At 39.0% G+C, this 19316-nt stretch overlaps 1 long non-coding RNA gene across 1 annotated transcript; it reads left to right on the forward strand.

The window, feature by feature from the left end:
* The first annotated feature begins 177 nt into the window (after positions 1-177).
* LOC134288238 (uncharacterized) lies at positions 178-11707 on the forward strand. The gene is made up of 3 exons (XR_009997834.1): positions 178-292; positions 360-901; positions 11034-11707. It is a non-coding gene; the product is annotated as an uncharacterized LOC134288238 (long non-coding RNA).
* The last annotated feature ends 7609 nt before the right edge of the window (positions 11708-19316 follow it).

A 19316-nucleotide genomic window follows, 5' to 3' on the forward strand; every position in this document is an offset into this window, starting at 1 on the left:
AAATTACACAAAAACAAAATACCACTTTCCCTTTGCATCGTATCCGTGTAATATTCACATCGAAAGAATGTGAATATTACACAGAACCAGCTGCAACCAACTGGTTACGATAAAGTTGTGTACAATTACACAAACTCGATGCCATATCGCATCCCCTTATTGTGATATTCAATCTCGCAACACTGTACTGATTGTTGTGATCGGTCGGCACGTCGACACAAGCGAAGCCATTTTGAGTCTTGTTCTTTGGGACGAAGTGCTTTCTTTTATTTATAATTATTCCTGTATTTCGGTAGGTAATCTCTTATAAAGATTAATTTAACTCTTTTAATATGTATCAATTGTTTTTGTAAATATAGACTGCCGGATCATTCCCGATATTGCTGATAGAAACGACTCCAACTTGTTCCAATCTGCTGCTCCTCGAATGTCGTCGATCTGGCCGAATACGGCAAATGTCCACGGGCCGGATCTGCTATCTAGCAGCTGTTGGTGACAACGAAATTCGGACAGAAAAGATCACCGCCTGCGTCGCACCGGCGGCAAATTTGATCTCCAAGGGCGTTTCCGCAGTCATTAATGGATCCGCAGCAACTTGTACATTGGACAATCGCTGACTCGGAGGAAGTTCGGTCAAATTTCTCTGGAAAAGGAAACCAAAATGCTCTCTAAATCGAAATCCCAAGTCCCAACCCTCGTCGCCCTGGAGGCCCATACCGTCAGCGAAGGTCCATTGCCTAACTAACCGCCATTGCCAAAACCTGAGTCCGTTGGAATGGTTCAATTTGATGTCCACCAAGCGTGCCTTGGCAGCTGATACGTTGATGAGAGTATGGTGCATGGTGGTCGAGCATAAACTCTGCGGAAGTCGACGTCCTTTATAGGTGAATCCATGGCGCAGGTAATTTAAAATTGATTTACATAGTTACGGATTGGCTTTCTTTTCCTATGATTTCTCTAGCGGGACAATGATTTCGACAAAAGGGACAGAACGGAATTAGATGACTGTGATGCAATATTTTTCATTTAGGGGATTCACTAAACAGTTTAAATGGCTGCGTAAGCCATGATTATCTGTTTATTAGAATATTTCATGAAATTGCGAATGAAATAATCAAAGTTTGCCTTGGTGATCGCGACGTTTAATCAGTTCAATCAGTTTACGTTGTTTAGTGAATCCCCCTATTGATTACTTCTTAGACTAAGATCAACCAGAAACATATTAATTTATGGATTAACTAGTAATATTTTTCATTTAGTTTTGTTTGTTGGCTCGAAATAGGTGGCATGAAAAAAATCTATACTTCTCTATTCTTTGGGAATAGCAAAAAAATTGTCATTACGAAATCATCTCGGAGTGTGCCCTGATCCGAAACAAAAACACCCTAAGCATGACCTTGCTTAAGTCCCGTGTATTTATAGCATCGGATATATGAATTATATCTACTAGCTATAGCGTATTATTCTGTTTGATACACAAAATCGGAGTTTTTATTTCTACACGTTGATTTTTTCAAATATTTCAAGTTTTATGTCTGTGACAAAACTACATTTGAAATGCGTCAATTTGAATTTTCTACATAAAATATAAATAAGCTAAGAATGAACATGGTTAAACAAATACTGGAATACGGAAGTTGTTAAAAAGATTTTATGGATTTCAATTTACATTTGAGCAGTTTCGAAAGAATTCCACTAAAACTTTTGAAAATTATGATAGATTTCTTGAAAAGACTGAGGATTTCTGAAAATGTTTGACAAGGTTTGACAGGAATTTCTTCGAGAATTTCCAATATTGTTGTTGTTTATTTGTTACAACAATATTTTGTTGTTTAGTGATTACAAGGCGATGTCCATAAACTACGTAGGCGATTCCTCCAAGACGAGTTCTTGTAAAGACTCCTCTAGATGAATTCCTTCGTAGATTCTTTCAAAGCCGCCAATTCCTATCCTGGTCTTCTTTAAAAAGAACTTTTTAGAGGAATCCCATCAAAAATGTTTTCAACAGAATTTTCTTTGGACATTTTTTCAAGAGGAATTCTTTTGGAGACTGTTTCAAGGACAATTCCTCCGGAAATTTCTTTATTTGTTTTTTTAGAGTCCCCCAAGAAGAGTTCTTTTAAAGATTCTTCCACGAGAACTTTTTTCAGAAATTTCTCCGAGGATTTTAGAAGGAATTAGTTGAGAATTCCTTTAAGAGTGGCTTCTTTGGAGATTTTTTTAAGAGGGGCTCCTACGTAGGTTTTTCTAAATGAAAATTTCTCAAGAGATTTTTCCAACATAAGTTCCTTAAGAAATTCCTCAAAACGTGTTGTTTTTCGAAGGTTTTCGTTAGATGAATTTGTTCAGAGTCAATAAAAAAGAACTTCCTTCGGAGATTCTTCCAAGAGGAATTCTTTCAGTGCTCCCTCTAGCCCCAGAAGAATTCTTCCAAGAACAATTTCTTCGGGAGTTTTCCAAAAATGTCTGAATATTTTTCGCAAGCAATATACTGCATCGTAGATTTTCCAGAACAAAAATCTTACAAGTGATTTTTTCAAAAAGAGTAACAAATTCCTCAAAATGAAATTCATTTAAAGATTTTCCCTAGAGAAATTTGTTTGGAGACTATTACAAAAGAAATTCTTTCGAAGATTTTTCCAAGAGAAATTCCTGTTCCTACCACGTAGACCATCCCAATCTTCTAGGAGCTCTATCCAGAATTCTTCTAGGAGTTCTGCTGCAAATTATTCCACAAGCTCTATCGGGAATTGCTTTGAGAAATCTTCAAACAGTTCTTCGGGAATTTCTCCAAAAGCTACTTCGGGAATTACTGCAGGAGTTTCTTGATGTATATCCGAGGAGTTTCTTTGGAATTTTGTCTGAAGTTCTTTCTCGAATTTATACAGGAGTTCCTTCGGAATTCCTCAAGGAATTCCTTCGAGAATTCTTCCAGGAGCTTTTTGGGAATTCCTCTAGAAGTTCTTTGGGAATTCATCCAAGATTTCTACGAAAACTCCTTCAGGACTTTCTTTGGATATTAATCCAGGAGTTCTTTGGGAAATCCTTCAAAAGTTCTACGGAAATTCCTCCATGAGTTCTTTGAGAATCCCTTTAGGAGTTGCTTCGGGCATAACTTTAGAAATTCCTTAGAGAATATATCTGGAAGTTCTTTCGGAAGTTCTTCCAGGAGTTCCTTCGAAAATTTCTTCTGGAGTTCCTTTGGGAATTCCTGAAGAACTTTCTTCGGGAATTTCTTCAGAACTTCCTTCAGGGATCCTTCCAGGAGTTTCTTCGGGAATATCCCCGGATATTCCTTTGGGAACTCCTTTGGGATTCCTTCGGGAATCCCTCTACGAATTCTTTCGAGAATTTCCCCAGAAGGTCCTTTGATAATTCCTCCAGAAGTTCCTTCGATAATTCATCCAGAAGTTCTGTGGCGAACTCCTGCAGGATATCATTCGGGTATTCCTACAGGAGTTCCTTCGGGAATTCCTGCTGGAGTTCTACGGAAACTTCTTCACGTTTTTTTTTTTGAGTATTCCTCCAGAAGTTATTTCGGGAATTACTCCAGGAGTTCCTGCAGATATTAATCTAGGAATTCCTACAGGTACTAGTCCAGCAGTTCCTTTGGAAAATCCTCCAGCAGTTCCTTTTGGAATTTTTCCCGGAGTTCCTTTTCGAATTTATACAGAAGTTTTTCATATTTTTTTCAGACAGCCTTGCATACCCTGATACCTTCAAAAGTCATTGGAGAATTTGAACAGGAGTTTCTCTGGCAGTCTTCTTCCTCCTGGAGTTTTTGCGAAAATTCCCCAGAAGTTCTTATGGAATTCCATATGTTCTTTTGGGAATTCTACGAAAATTCTTTCAGAAGTTTATTCTGGAATTCCACCTGGAGTTTCTTAGGAAATTCTTCTAGGATTTTTTAAAATAACTTCTCTAGGAGTTCTTCAGGAACTCCTTCAGGAGTTTCTTCGGTTATTCCCCGGGTGTTTTATTGGGAAAACCTTCAGGAGTTCTACGGAAATTCGCCCTTTCAGTGCTATGGAAATTTAGTTCTACGGAAATTCAGTGCTTTCGGGAATTCCTCCAGAAGTTCTACATGAATTTCTTCAGGAGTTTCTTTGAAAATTCCTCCAGAAGTTCTTTGGCAATTCTTTTAGGAGTTCCTTCAGGAGTTTTTCGTGAATTCCTCAAAGAGTTCTTCGGAAATTCCTCCATGAGTTTTTTTTTCGGGTATTCTTATAGGAGTTTATTGTCGGGCCGCCACCAAACCGGACTTCGCACAATCAAGTCGCGACGCGACCCAACTCGCGACGTTTTTAAATCATGTCAAAGGTAGCGCGCATCGTTCCCGTTGTTGTCAGCAACACATCGCACTAGATGCGAAACAGTTGCGACACTTGTGGACCAAGAAAATGGCAATTTTTGATTGAATGTCGGTCTTGATTCCAACCGGATAGACAATATCTTCAGTTCTGCCGGAAATTATTCCACAAGCTCCTTCGGGAATTCTTCAAGCAGTTCTTCGGGGATTCCTCCAGACGCTCATCGAAAATTCCTCCAGAAGCTACTGCGGAAATTACTGCAGAAGTTCCTTTGGAATTTCGCCCGAAATTCTTTCCCGAATTTATCATGGAGTTTGAAGCATCCTGTGTTATTGGTAATTCCTTAAGAAGTTACCGGGGAATTCCCCTAGGAGTTCCTTCGGAAATCCCTGCAGAACTTCGAGAAATCTTCCAATAGCTCTTTGGGAATTCCTCTAGAAGTTCTTTGGGAATTCATCCAAGATTTCTACAAAAAAACTCCTTCAGGGCTTTCTTCGGATATTATTCCAGGAGTTCTTTAAAACCCTTATAATTTGAACGTACGATTTGCATATTCAGAATCAGACTGGAAAAATCATAACTTCGTTAATTCTGGACCGATTTTGATCATCGACGACCCAAAAGAACCGGGTAAATCTCTAGTTTAGATACGTGAACCAAAATTTAAAATTGGCCATCTGGTTCCGAAGTTATTCCGGGACGTACTGGGATATGTTTTTGGCCAGGCAAAGGGACACTATCGTTGGGTTTCTAAAACTCAGCATGCGACATATCAATCTTCATGGTTTTGCAAAACAAGATCGATGGTAGTAATTTTTTGGATTTTTGGACATGTTGGACACGTTCCGGGATGTTCCGGGAACCTGGTTCTTCCGTGAAAATGGCCACTTTCATGTCTCTTCTAAATCCCAGCATGCGACATATCAATCTTCATGATTTTGCAAAACAAGATCAAAAGTAGTCATTTTGCGGATTTTTGGCCACTTTGGACACCTCCGGGGCTGTTCCGGAATCCCTCAGAGATTCTCCCAAAAATTCCTCCAGAGATTCTTCCAGGAACCTCCATCGGTTCCTCACAAAATCCTCAAGGGAGTCCTCCATGGATTCCTCCAGAAATTCCTCCATGGGTTCTTCCAAGGATTCCTCCAGGAATTCCTCCAGAAAATCCCCCAAAGATTCTTACAAAAATTCCTCCTGGGATTCCTCCAGAGATTCCTCTAGGAACAAGTATAAGGAATTGCTCCAAGAATTCTCCCAGGGATTCCTCCAGGAGTTTCTTCTTAGATTTTTCCAGGAATTCCTCCAAGGATTCCTCAAGGAATTCCTCCTGGAGTTCTCTTAAGGAACCTCCATTGGTTCCTCAAGAAAGTCATTCTGGAATTCCTCAAGGATTCCTCCAGAAATTTGTCCAGGAACCTCCATTGGTTCCTCAAGGAATTCCTCCATGGAATCTTCCAGGGATTACTAGAGGAATTTCTCCAGGAATTCCTTTAGGAATTTCTTCAGGAATTCTTCCATAAATTCCTTCAGAAAATTCTCCACAGATTCTTTCTAAAATTGCTCCTGAGATTCTTCCAGAGATTCCTCCAGAAACATCCATCAGGAACTCCTCCAGATATTTCTCCAGGAATTCTTCCAGGGATTCCTCCAGAAATTTCTCAGGAATTCTTCCAGGAGTGGCTCCAGAGATTTCTGCAGGAAACTCCATTGGTTTTTCAAAGAATGTATCGGAGAATTCTCCAGAAATTCCTTCAGAAAATTCTCCTGAGATTCTTTCTAAAATTTATCCTGAGATTTTTCCAGAGATTCCTCGAGAAACATCCATCAGGAACTCCTCCAGAGATTTTTCCAGGAAGTTCTCCAGAGATTTGTCCAGGAAGTTCTCCAGGAATTTCTCAGGAATTCCTCCAGGCTCCAGAGATTTTTCAAGCAACTTCCATTGGTTCTTCAAGGAATTCATCCTGAAATTCCTCAGGGACTTCTCCAGGAATTCTTCCAAAGATATCTTTAGGAACCTCCATTGGTTTCTCAAAGAATTCCTACAGGGATTCCTCCAAGAATATCTCCAGAAATTCCTTCAGGAAATCCTCTAGAGATGCTTCTGAAAATTTCTCCTGGGATTCTTCCAGAGATTCTTCCAGGAACATCCACCACTATATTTCAGAGATTTCTCGAGGAATTTCTCCAGGGATTCCTCCAGGAATTCCTCAGGGATTCCTCCAAAGATTTCACCCGGAACCTCCATTGGTTTTTCAAAGAATTCATCCTGGAATTCCTCGGGAATTCCTCCAGAGATTTCTCCAAGAACCCCCGTTGGTCTCTCAAGGAAATCCTTCAAAAGTTCTACGGAAATTCCACCATGAGTTCTTCGGTAATCCCTTCAGGAATTGATTCGGGCATTTCTTTAGAACTTCCTTAGAGAATGTATCTGGAAGTTCCTCCGGAAATTCCTCCAGGAGTGCCTTCGAGAATTTCTTCAGGAGTTCCTTTGAGAATTCCTCAAGAACTTCCTTCGGGAATTCCTTCAGAACTTCCTTCAGAGATCCTCCTAGGAGTTTCTTCGGGGATTCATGCATGAGTTTATTCGGGAATATTCTCTGAGATTCCTTTGGGATTCCTTTGAGTATTCCTCCAGAATTTATTTCGGGAATTACTCCAGGAGCTAATCTAGGAGTTCCTATAGGTACTAGTCTAGCAGTTTCTTTGGAAATTCCTCCAGTTCCTTTTGGAATTTCTTCCGGAGTTCCTTTTCGAATTTGTACAGCAGTTCTTCATGAATTCTTACAGACAGCCTTGCATACCATCAAAAGTCAGTGGAGAATTCCTACAGGAGTTTCTTCGGCAGTCTTCTTGAGAAATTCCTTTGAAATTTCTCCTGGAGTTTATGCGAAATCTCGGAAAGAGTTCATGGAGGAATCCTGCAGGGAGCTCCTGGAGGAATATCGGCAAAAATTTCAGGAGGTATTCCAGAGAGGAGGGTTGCTGGAGCAATCCCGGAGGGAGTTCCTAGAGCAATTATAGCGGTAGTTCCTGAAGCAATTTCGGAGGGCATTCCTGGAAGAATCCCGGAATCTGGATCTGGGAATAGAGATAATTCCCACAATCAACTTCTGTAGCAGAATATACTAGAGGCACTCCAGGAAAACCTTCTGAAAGGATCCTAAGGAAATCCAAAAATAAACTACTAGAGGAATCCAAAAAAATAGCTCCGGGGGAAATATCTAAAAAGAATTTCTGGTAGAATCCCGGAAGGAATTACTGGAGCAATCCCGGAGGATTGCTATGGACTGGAGAGAATTCCTGAGGGAATGCCTGGAACAATCCAGGAGGAAATACCTGGAGGAGTTCCGAAATTCCCGATAAAACTTATGGTGGAATTTCCGAAGGAACTTCTGGAAAAAACTTCCGAAAAGACTCCGGAAGCAGCCTCCGAAAATACTCCCCAATGAATCCTCCTTCAATTTCCGGAGCAATTGCTGTAGAACTTATGGAAAAATTCCCGGGAAGATTGCAGAAAGGAGTTCCTGGATGATTGCTCTAGAAACTCCATCCGAGATTCCTCCAAAAATTTCCACCGATATTTCTCCAAGAACTCTCTCCGGGAATTCTCTCCAACAATTCCTGGAGGATTCCTTTAGGAACTCACTTCTGGAATCTTCCCGGGACTTTTTCATAAGTTCTACAGGAATTTCTCCAGGAGTCAAGGGGAATGACATATCCTTTTCTAACCGGAATATCCGCATCTATCCGTTTCTAACCGTCGCTAACCGTTGCTAAGCGAGCTGCTAAGTGAGCAGAAGTTAGACGCGGTTAGCGACGGTTAGAAACGGATAGATGCAGATATTCCGGTTAGAAAAGGATATGTCATTCCCCTTGCCAGGAGTTAAAGGAAAATTACCCAAGGCATTCCTTCTGCTCCAGGAACTCCCTCTGAGATTGCTCAAGGAACTTTCTCCGGGATTGCTCCAAGAACCCTCTCTAGAATTCCTCCTGAAATTTCCTCCAGGAGCTCCCTGCGGGATCCCTCCAGGAACTCTTTCCAGGATTCCTCCAGTTCTTTCAAAAATTCCTCCCGGAACTCCCTCTGCGATTCCTCCAGTAGCTCTTCGGGAATTCCTCTCGGAATTTGACGGAAATTTCATCCAAAATTTCTACAGAGGAGGAGTTCCTTCCGGAATTTCTTCAGGAGATCCACCGAGAATTTCATCACAACTCCTTCAGAAGTTCTTTTGAAATTCTTTCAACAGCTCTTAAGAATCTCTCCAGAAGTTTTTTTTTCGGAAATTTCTTCAGGAGTTCGCCCGATTCTTTTATGATTATCTTCGGGAATTACTCGGGATTCTTCCAGGGAATTTATTCCGGTCCGTGATTCTTCTAGAATTTCCTGTAGAATTCCTGGAGAAATTTCCGAAGGAACTCATGATCAAATTTTAGAAAAAAAAACTTCAAAAGGAATTCCCGAAGAATTCCTGGAAGAATTCCCGTGGAACTCCTGGAAAAATTCCTGCAGAACTCCTTAAGACGAAACTGGAAGCATTTTCTCATTTTTTCGGTTTTTGATTTTTTATTAAATGACGAAGCAATATTTTCAAAATCGGTTTTCGTGCACATGTAGAGTATGGATCAAGGTATCTTCTGAATTTTTTTGAGGTGGAAATTGTTTTCAATTTTTGCAGAAACCATTTTTTATGAAATTTTGTTCAAAAATGGTTTCTGCAAAAACGAAAAACATTTTCCTCTACAAAAAAAAAATCAGAAGATACCTTGATCCATACTCTACATGTGCACGAAAACCGATTTTGAAAATATTGCTTCGTTATTTAATAAAAAATCAAAAACCAAAAAGTGAGGAAATGCTTCCAGTTTCGCCTTAAGGGACTCCTAAAGGAATTTTCTAATGACTGCTGAATTTCCATAGAACTCCTAGGGGAATTCCAGAAAAGCTCCTGCTGAAATTCCCGAAAAAAAAAACTCCTGAAGGAATTCTCGAAGTGCTCCTTGAGGAATTCACGAAAAACGTCTGGAAGATTTCCCGAAGAAACTCCTGGAGAGACTCATGAAAAACTCCTGAAGCAACTCCTAAAAGAATTGCCAAAGAGCTTCTGGAGGAAATTTCAAAGAAACTCCTGAAGAAATTCTTGTAGAACTTGTGGAGGAATTCCCGACAGCACTGAATTTTCGTGGAACTGAATTCCATAGCACTGAAAGGGCGAATTTCCGTAGAACTCCTGATGGATTTCCCAAAGAACACCCAGGGGAATAACCGAAGAAACTCCTAAAGGAATTTCTGAAGACCTGGATTTTTTTTATTTTCGGTTTCAGTAACGTTTTTTTTTTTTGGGTTTCGGAGACAGTAGGTTGTTGGCCTAAGGTCCCCTATCCACCGTGGTGGGGCTGCCACCTTAGGTATAGCTTCCGGTGGAGGAACATTTCATACTCAGCCGCTGGATGCCAGAACAGACGCTGTTTGAGCCGCACCTCCTTGGTGAACAGACGCTCGAGACGTACCTCCTCAATCTAGCTGAAGTCAGAAGGACAACAGTGCCCAGGCTGCACTACCAGCTAAGCACACAACTCTTAGCTGGCGGTCTGGAGAAATTCTTCAAGACATTCCTGGAACAATTCCCTAAGAAACTTCTGAAGGAATTTTCGTAGAACTCGTAAAGGAATTCGCAAAGAACATCTGGAATTCCAAAAGAACTTCTGGGGGAGTTTTTGAAGAAACTTCAGAAGATATTTCAAAGGAATCTCTCAAGATGGCTGTCTGGAAGAATTCATGAAGAACTCCTGTATAAATTCGAAAAGGAAATCCGGAAGAAATTCCAAAAGGAACTGCTGGACTAGTACCTGTAGGAATTCCTTTAGAAAGAACTTCTAGAGGAATTATCGAAGGACCTTCTGGAGAAATTCTCGAAAGGAATTCCCGAAGGAATCCCTATGGAGTTCCCAAAAGAATCTCTAGAGATATTCCCGAAGAAAATCTTGGATGGATCCCCGAAGAAACTCGTGGTAGGATCCCTGAAAGAAGTCTGAAAGAATTCGCGAAGGAAGTTCTTGAGGAATTCCTAAAGGAACTCCTGAAGAAATTCTCGAAGGAACTCTTGGAGAAATTTTCCGAAACTCAAAAAATAATTCTCGAAGGAATTTAATGAGATGCCCGAGGAACTCCTGAAAAAAAAAAACTGTAGAACTCCTGGCCAAATTCTAAAAAAACTTCTGGAGGAATTTTCATAGTTCCCGGAGAAGTTCTTTGAGAGATTCCGGAGGGAGCAGAAAAATCATCTGAAAGGATCCTGGGGGAATCCCAAAAGAAATGACTAAAGGAATAAAACAAAAAGACCCTGGGGAAACCTCTTAAGAAGGAACTCTAGGATGAATCCAAGGATATTTTAAAACTAATTCCTTGAAAACGCTGATAACTGGACTATTCCAGGACGCAAAAGCTCGTTTATGAAGCTCAATAAAAGAAAGGAAGTTTTAAACCTGGTATTGTAAAAGTCCTTGAAAAAAACTGGTACCACTCCTGCAGCCGGAATTTCCAGAGAAAAATTGACGTCTCATAGAGAATTGGAATCTCTTGCAAGATGTTCCTTTCGCTCCTAGGAGGAATTCCTAGAAAAATTCTGATTTTGCCAAGAGTTTTTTTTCTGAAAGAAGAATTTCCGTATCAAGAATTATAAATTCCTATTATTAGTTTCTAATACGTTTTTTCATATGTTTCAGGATGGCAATGCAGACGTCTTCGAGTCAATGTTGCATTCGCTCTGTCGCTGTCGGAAAACTGCTATTTAGCTCGACGATGCGACGATAGCCGATGCGGTGAACACGCATGCATTCAGTTCGGGCTCTTCCCGGTCGGTTCCAGGTCTTCCTTGGGCGTAGAGTATGTCCGTGTCTGTGCCTGTCATAAATTTATAAATAGAGATCAGTCAATTTTGAAGTGCCCATAGTCCACAAGATAATGTGCAGGCTATGTCCTAGTTGGGACGTAACGTCAGAAGACAGATGAAAATAATAAAATAAACACTGGCACAAACAGTTCATTCATTCATTAAATATGGTTTTCTCTTCTATGACTGATTACATTATGTTTTTATTCTTTTTCGTTTTAAATTTAGTGTATCTCTTATATTTTCTTCATCAATATGAAATTGAGCGAAAAAGGATGAAAATGTAATTTAATCTGCCATTGGAGAGCATTTCAAATCGATTTCATTTTACATCGCTTCAATTACATCATATACGTTCACGTCGAATTTATTACATCGCACAAATTACATCGGATCTATTTATTACATTGAAAGCCGTCGAGTACATCGGGCTGTGTAATATTAATCAATCGATGTAACGACCTGGTTGCAGCGATTTCGATGTAATATTCAACAACTTTTTTTGCTGTGTATCACATCCTGTCCGGGGTGAAAGACGCGCGCACCTCGGCGCGCACCGATTGGTGATTTGATGATGCATGAAGAAGAAGAAGAAAAGAATAGAAATACACTAGAACTCCTTTGGCGCTGTAGTCACTTTTCCTATTTAAATATTTTACTAACTTTAATTGTATTAATTGACTATTTTTACGTGCTCATCTTGTAAAGGATCTTTTGTTTTGGTAAATAAAATTTATTTGACACTTCTAGTACCGCTACTGACGCTGTAAGGGCGTGGCATACTAGATGTTAGTCACACGAACAGTCACGACATTGGACTTCTGTGGCTAGTTATTCTAATAAGAAAAGCGATGATGTTTTGAAAAATCCCTATCCCTGTAACACAGGGTAAGATTTTAAAATGCCTCTATAAAATCAAAAACAAAATCTAATTGAAAACAGTTTGTTGGACGGGGTTAGTGTGTTAGACTTTGGACGGACTACCAATTAAGTACCTTATCAAGAAAAAAAATATTAAATTTTAATTTATACCACAGACAAACAGACATACTACTCAAATCGTTATCGTCGCACGATTTAACGATCATTTTGAAAATGCAGTGTAGTTCAGACACAGAGAACAGACATCCAAGTCCAGTTCCGAAACTGTGTAAGGAATTTAACGTCCATTTGAAATCCGCAACACAAGTGGCAATAACGTGGCGCTGCAATCGGTTAATTTCCCATACTAATTTAATTCACCACTTGAAATGTTTCAATTCACCACTGACTGTGGCAATATGGTGTTTGGTGGCGTTAGTGTTGTCATCGTGTATTGGTTTGCAACCTTACTCAAGTAAAGATTCAAATCCTTACACAGCTTTCCGAATGAAATTTGTTCTAGCCTGGATGTCTGTTCTCTGTGGTTCAGACTAGTAATCCTACATTATAGAGATCTGCGGAGGCGGCCATTGTAAGCCAATCGTGCAGAAAGAACTGTCAAAGTGTGAGCCAAATGAACAGGCTAATCGTTCGTAAGAAGGCGTCGATTGAACGGTATTGCAATCCGAACTAAATAAATTAAAATTATTTATTTTTAATATCGAGAAATTGACGGTATATGTAAGTTTAGTAAAAAGATAGAATTTAATTAATTCTGCTTTCAAAAGCTCAAGCTTATGAGGAAACTTTTGTTGCTGCACTTCTCGAAAAAACTTTCATTGCTGCTTCTTGCTTCAGTTCTGCCGATATGTTTAGCTTAACACTTTGCAATAAATTTCAGATTTCATCGATTGCTCCGCTATTTTTTTCAAAATTTTGAACAAAAAAATTCTACCATAATTAGAAAATGTAAACAAAACTACTTGAACCACTACGAAGTCACGCACAAAGTTTGAACATCTAGCTTTGCAGCAAGTGTTGGCAGCTGATGTAAACAAAATGAACAGCGTTGCCGAATCGACATATGTAACTTCCGCTTATCTCTATGTAGAGGATTTCTAGTTCAGACTGTGCTCGCATATGTCATGGTTTCTACATAACGTCTCACTTTTGGAGATAAATGAACGCGATGCCGATCATTGTTTACACAAAATGACTCAATCACAGACAAACAGACGTAATACTTGCGAAATTTCCATCGACCATGCTTTTAAAGATCATTAAAAATTTTCATAGTTGTGGCTTTCACAACCAGAGGCGCGCGTATTGTTTTTCTATGCGTTTGACGTTTCACACTAGCGCCTTCTGTTGACGATATTGCACAATACATTGAATCGTGCAACTTTTCCACCAGGTGATGGTAGTGTGAACTGGGCGGTGGATTTCCATGAAAATCGTTCAAAGTGTTACGTCTGTTTGTCTGTGACTCAATCATGAACCTTTATTCACAGACAAACAGACGTAACACCTTGAACGATTTTCATGGAAATTCATCGCCCAGTCCACACTACCATCACCTGGTGGAAAAGTTGCACGAATCACTGTGTTGTGCCATATCGTCAACAGAAGGCGCTAGTGTGAAACGTCAAACGCATAGAAAAACGATGCGCGCGCCTCTGGTTGTGAAAGCCACAACTATGATAATTTAAAATGATCGTTAAAAGCGTGGTCGATGGAAATTTCGCAAGTGTTACGTCTGTTTGTCTGTGCTTTATTCATCATTCATGAATGGGTAAGGACTGTTCAATTTATAAAACGGACAACTTGATTGTGCGATATCTTTTTATTATTCAATAAAATCATTATCAGTTTTTTGCATAACTTTCTATAGTTATTCTCAAATGTAGGAAAAATATAACATTAGACAAAATGTCCTTTTTTGTCTAACTGAAGCGGTTTTCGTAAAACATTAATAAAAACCCATTTCTTAAAATTCGACATAACTTTCCACATACTAAACATGCATATTTTCATGAAATTTTTAATGTATTGGAATCTTATACTACTCTACTAAAGGTAAAGCTCAATAGTTGGTAAGTAATAACGCACCAAGCAGCCTCCAGCTTGATACAGTAAGTTGCCTTGTTTACAAAGAAATTATTAAAAAATATTTATTTAAGTCCTGTGATGCAATAGCACAACAGATTCGGCTCAAAATTTGTCCAGAGCAGTAGAATACTGCTTTCTGGATGATACAGAAGAAAAATTTACTTTTAATTGCATTCTTCATCAAAAATTTAATCCATAAAGATGGTCATAGTAAAAACTGCATACTTTTTGCTCCATTGATGGCGATTTTTGACTCTAGCGAATCTTGTTATTATTTATTTTCAACAAAGTTGATTCTATGTTATTGTATACCTTACTTAATAACAATCGGATGCAAAATTTTATATTTTCAACATCATTGTTATGTAAAATTTGCATTAGGTTGCATTGTTATTTGGAAGAACCTTCAAAGAACGAAACTGATTCGATTACTGTGCCTGTAATGGCACACAGTAACCAAACCAGCAATGCTATTACGAAGCAGTTTTCTGCATTTGAAACCACATCATTCCTCCTTTGGCTGGATGTATAAAAAAAATTGTTTATTGAATATGTTCATGCCCTTTTTGCTTTAAAATGAAATTTTAATCAAAAAATCGAATCTCACTTGAGACTTTAATATTTCAACAACTAATTTTCCAATTGAGTTTAAACTTCGCCAGAATGTTTATTACTCATGCTGCTGCAGCATGGCACATACTTTTCTGATAATCAAAACGATATACCATATGTGAACAGTAATTTTGTGTATATTTTCAATTTTCAGCAATCGTAAAATTCACCTCATTTAACATCTGGCCGATTTTCTATAACATAAAACTATTTTTATCCGATTCAAAAATCATTACTATAATGACAGATGATGTACTGAACAACGAAACAAGGGTGGTTAAATTTGAACTACGCGTCTTCTTTTTATAGCCTTGTAAAGTTGTCCGTTTTATAAATTGAACAGTCCTTAACGCCACGAGGAAGTCGTGACCTGCTAAATTATTACATCGAGCCGAGGGATAGTACACCTGCAAATGAATGCTTCGGATTGTGCATTACAAGAGGGTGCTAGCGTGCTAGTGTGATGCCTAACGATGTTATGAAGCAAATTTATTGTAAGTAGCATGTCTGTTTGTCTGTGTTTATACGTTCAATATGTAGTCCACAGACAAACAGACGTAACACCTTGAACGATTTTCATGGAAATCCATCGCCTAGTTCACACTACCATCACCTGGTGGAAAAGTTGCACGAATCACTGCGTTGTGCAATATCGTCAACAGAAGGCGCTAGTGTGAAACGTCAAACGCATAGAAAAACGATGCGCGCGCCTTTGGTTGTGAAAGCCACAACTATGAAAATTTAAAATTATCGTTAAAAGCTTGATTGATGGAAATCTCACAAGTGTTACGTTTGTTTCTCTGTGTGTAGTCCGTCCAAAGTCTAACACCGTACATCAAACCGTTTTTAGTTAGATTTTGTTTTAGATTTTATAGAGGCATTTTAAAAGCTTCCCCTGTGTTATAGGGATAGAATTTTTTCAAAACACCATCGTTCTTCTTCTTCTTCTTTTTCCTTCTTCTTCTTCTTCTTCTTCTTCTTCTTCATGCAACATCAAATCACCAATAGGGATAGGGATTATTTAAAACATCATCGCTTTTCTTCTTCACGCAACATCATGAATGCGATGATGTTTTAAAAAATCCCTCATTTCAGTCGGGTGCCTGAAACTTTTGCCAGTCTTGGTAAGGTGGTATGAACTACCAACCAAGCCGATCTGTTTGAAAGCACCAAGAAAAGCACAGGTCGTACGGCAGAAGTTTCACGCATTCGATGTATTCGTTCAATACATGGCCTACTTGCGTAATTTCACCTTCTATAAATTTTCATACTTGTTCGCAACCTAGCGAATACTATCACACATAGAAAAAAAAACTGTTGTGTAACATTACATCTGAACTGCTGCAACCCGATCAATCCGTCAGTTGCATGAATATTACGTAGGACGATGTACACATAAGAACAAAATATATTACATCAAAACAATGTTTGTAATCGTACATAGGAATCGTGATTACATTGATTATTTAGGGTCTGTTCTAATTGGGTTTTTTAATTTAGAAAAATTCAATAATTTTATATTTTTAAACGAAAGAGCACCTTTTACTGAGTCACTATAATTTTTTTCAGATTTTTAGAACTTTGTTGTGGTACTTAAAATCAATTTCAAAGAGATTTTTTGAAATAACCTTTTGACAGCTGGGCAACTGTTTGACAGCTCCGCCCAGTATAAACTGCGACGAGGGGTGATTCGACAAATCGCTCCCATACAAATTTCAATTTGATTTTTAAATAGGTTCCCGGACTCCAAAATTCATGAAAATTTGGATTTCGGCTCAGTTTGACATGCAGATTCAGAATATCGAATTATCTCAACACCGTTAAAGAAGCCAATTGGCGAATCAAAATTAATTTTTTACTTAAATTTAATAGTTCAACCACAGACAAACAGACGTAACACTTGCGAAATTTCCATCGACCACGCTTGTAACGATCATTTTAAATTATCATAGTTGTGGCTTTCACAACCAGAGGCGCGCGCATCGTTTTTCTATGCGTTTGACGTTTCACACTAGCGCCTTCTGTTGACGATATGGCACAACACAGTGATTCGTGCAACTTTTCCACCAGGTGATGGTAGTGTGGACTGGGCGATGAATTTCCATGAAAATCGTTCAAGGTGTTACGTCTGTTTGTCTGTGGTTCAACACTTAAACATGACAGGTCTGCGCCACTATGATATTTTTCAGATTTTTAGAACTTTATATTGGTACCTAAAATGAATTTCAAAGAGATTTTTTGAAATCGCTTTTTGACAGCTGGGCAACTGTTTGACAGCTCCGCCCAGTAGAAACTGCGGCGAGGGGTGATTCGACAAAACGCTCCAATACAAACTTCAAATTGAATTTTAAATAGGTTCCCGGGCACCAAATTTCATGAAAATATGGATTTCGGCTCAGCTTGACATGCGGATTCAGAATATTGAATTATCTCAACACCGTTAAAGAATCCAATTGATTGATGCACCAAGCGAAAAGAAGAAGTTCTGACATCCAAGTAGTGTGCCGTTTACATCCATCGACTAATCAGCGACGAGGATCTCATCGACGGCACACCGCTTGGATGTCAAAACTTCTTCTTCTTTTCGCTTGGTGCATCAATCAATTGGAATAGACCCGAATTAAAATTAATTTTTACTCAAATTTGACAGTTCGACACTTAAACTTGACAGTTATCCCACAGACAAACAGACGTAATACTTGCGAAATTTCCATCGACAATGCTTTTAAAGATCATTTAAAATTTTCATAGTTGTGGCACAGACAAACAGACGTAACACTTGCGAAATTCCCATCGACCACGCTTTTAACGATCATTTTAAATTTTCATAGTTGTGGCTTTCACAACCAGAGGCGCGCGCATCGTTTTTCTATGCGTTTGACGTTTCACACTAGCGCCTTCTGTTGACAATATTGCACAAGACAGTGATTCGTGCAACTTTTCCACCAGGTGATGGTAGTGTGAACTGGGCGATGGATTTTTATGAAAATCGTTCAAGGTGTTACGTCTGTTTGTCTGTGGTTGTGGCTTTCTCAACCAGAGGCGCGCGTATTGTTTTTCTATGCGTTTGACGTTTCACACTAGCGCTTTCTGTTGACGATATTGCACAATACATTGAATCGTCCAACTTTTCCACCAAGTGATGGTAGTGTGAACTGGGCGGTGGATTTCCATGAAAACCGTTCAAGGTGTTACATCTGTTTGTCTGTGGTTCTCCTAAGGAAATAATTATCGAACTGTCAACGTCAAGTCACAGACAAACAGACGTAACACTTGCGAAATTTCCATCGACCACGCTTTTAACGATCATTTTAAATTTTCATAGTAGTGGCTTTCACAAACAGAGGCGCGCGCGTCGTTTTTCTATGCGTTTGACGTTTCACACTAACACCTTCTGTTGACTGTATTGCACAACACAGTGATTCGTGCAACTTTTCCACCAGGTGATGGTAGTATGAACTGGGCGATGGAATTCCATGAAAATCGTTCAAGGTGTTACGTCTGTTTGTCTGTGGTCAAGTTTAAGTGAAAATTAATTTTATTTCTCCAATTGGAACAGACCCTTGAGTACATCGGAATGAGTTACATCGGGCGGGTTGCATTTATTTTTTGCTGTAGTATCTATCATTTCATTATCCACTTTGATCTCCACTGCCCATATTCGCATAGTCAATGTAACCACCATTGGCAATGCCACCATACAAAAGCTAATATCTAACGTGTGTGCATATTTGTGACCAGTTTTATTCAAAAGATTAGATCCTTAGTTAGATCACCGTCGAAGTTAGATGTCAATGTGGAAAAAATCATGAATTTTATATTTATTCATTGTTAAAAATCCAAAAGTATGTTGTAAAGTACAGTGGCGCTTACATCGACTATGCGAATATGGAGATCCGGATGGGTCAACTTATTCAAATTTGGTTATGGTGTCATAATGCATCACTATGATTTCGAACAAATCATTGACTTTTTGCTTCTCAATGATTGTTTGCCTCGCGTTTTTGATGTGATAAAAATCTGTCAATTCTGCAGCAAACCAGGAGAAAAAGTATCATCACAATCACTGCGAGTAAGCATTAGGATGATACTTTTTCATACGAATATTCGCTTTGGTGGTAGAGTTATCACTTTGAAATTTCGAGCCACATATCCAACTTGGCTACCGATGCTGATGATTCCGTAAAAAGGCTTATCGCAGTTGTGTTTCACTGTTTGCAGCAAAAATTTCGCTGAAAATCGATGGTTCAAACACAATAACACACGAAATATTATTTCGGAAATAATCACTTCCCTGACCCCAGTAAAATCCGGAATATCCCCGGAATGGTTTCGGATATTGCATGGCCACTCGAGTATAATAAACTAGCACCAATTCATGATCGATTGAGGGCGGCTTCAAAAAAATCTGATGAAAATTCACGAAATGCCAACATTTTGAAAATGAGTTGTCAGGGGTCGGGTACGTGAAGGGTAATAAGGAAAGAAATAAAATAAGGACTCTTCCACTTTCGGATCAATAATTTCATCACAG

This window comes from Aedes albopictus, chromosome 2 (genome assembly GCF_035046485.1).
Source record: "Aedes albopictus strain Foshan chromosome 2, AalbF5, whole genome shotgun sequence".
NCBI lineage: Eukaryota > Metazoa > Arthropoda > Insecta > Diptera > Culicidae > Aedes > Aedes albopictus.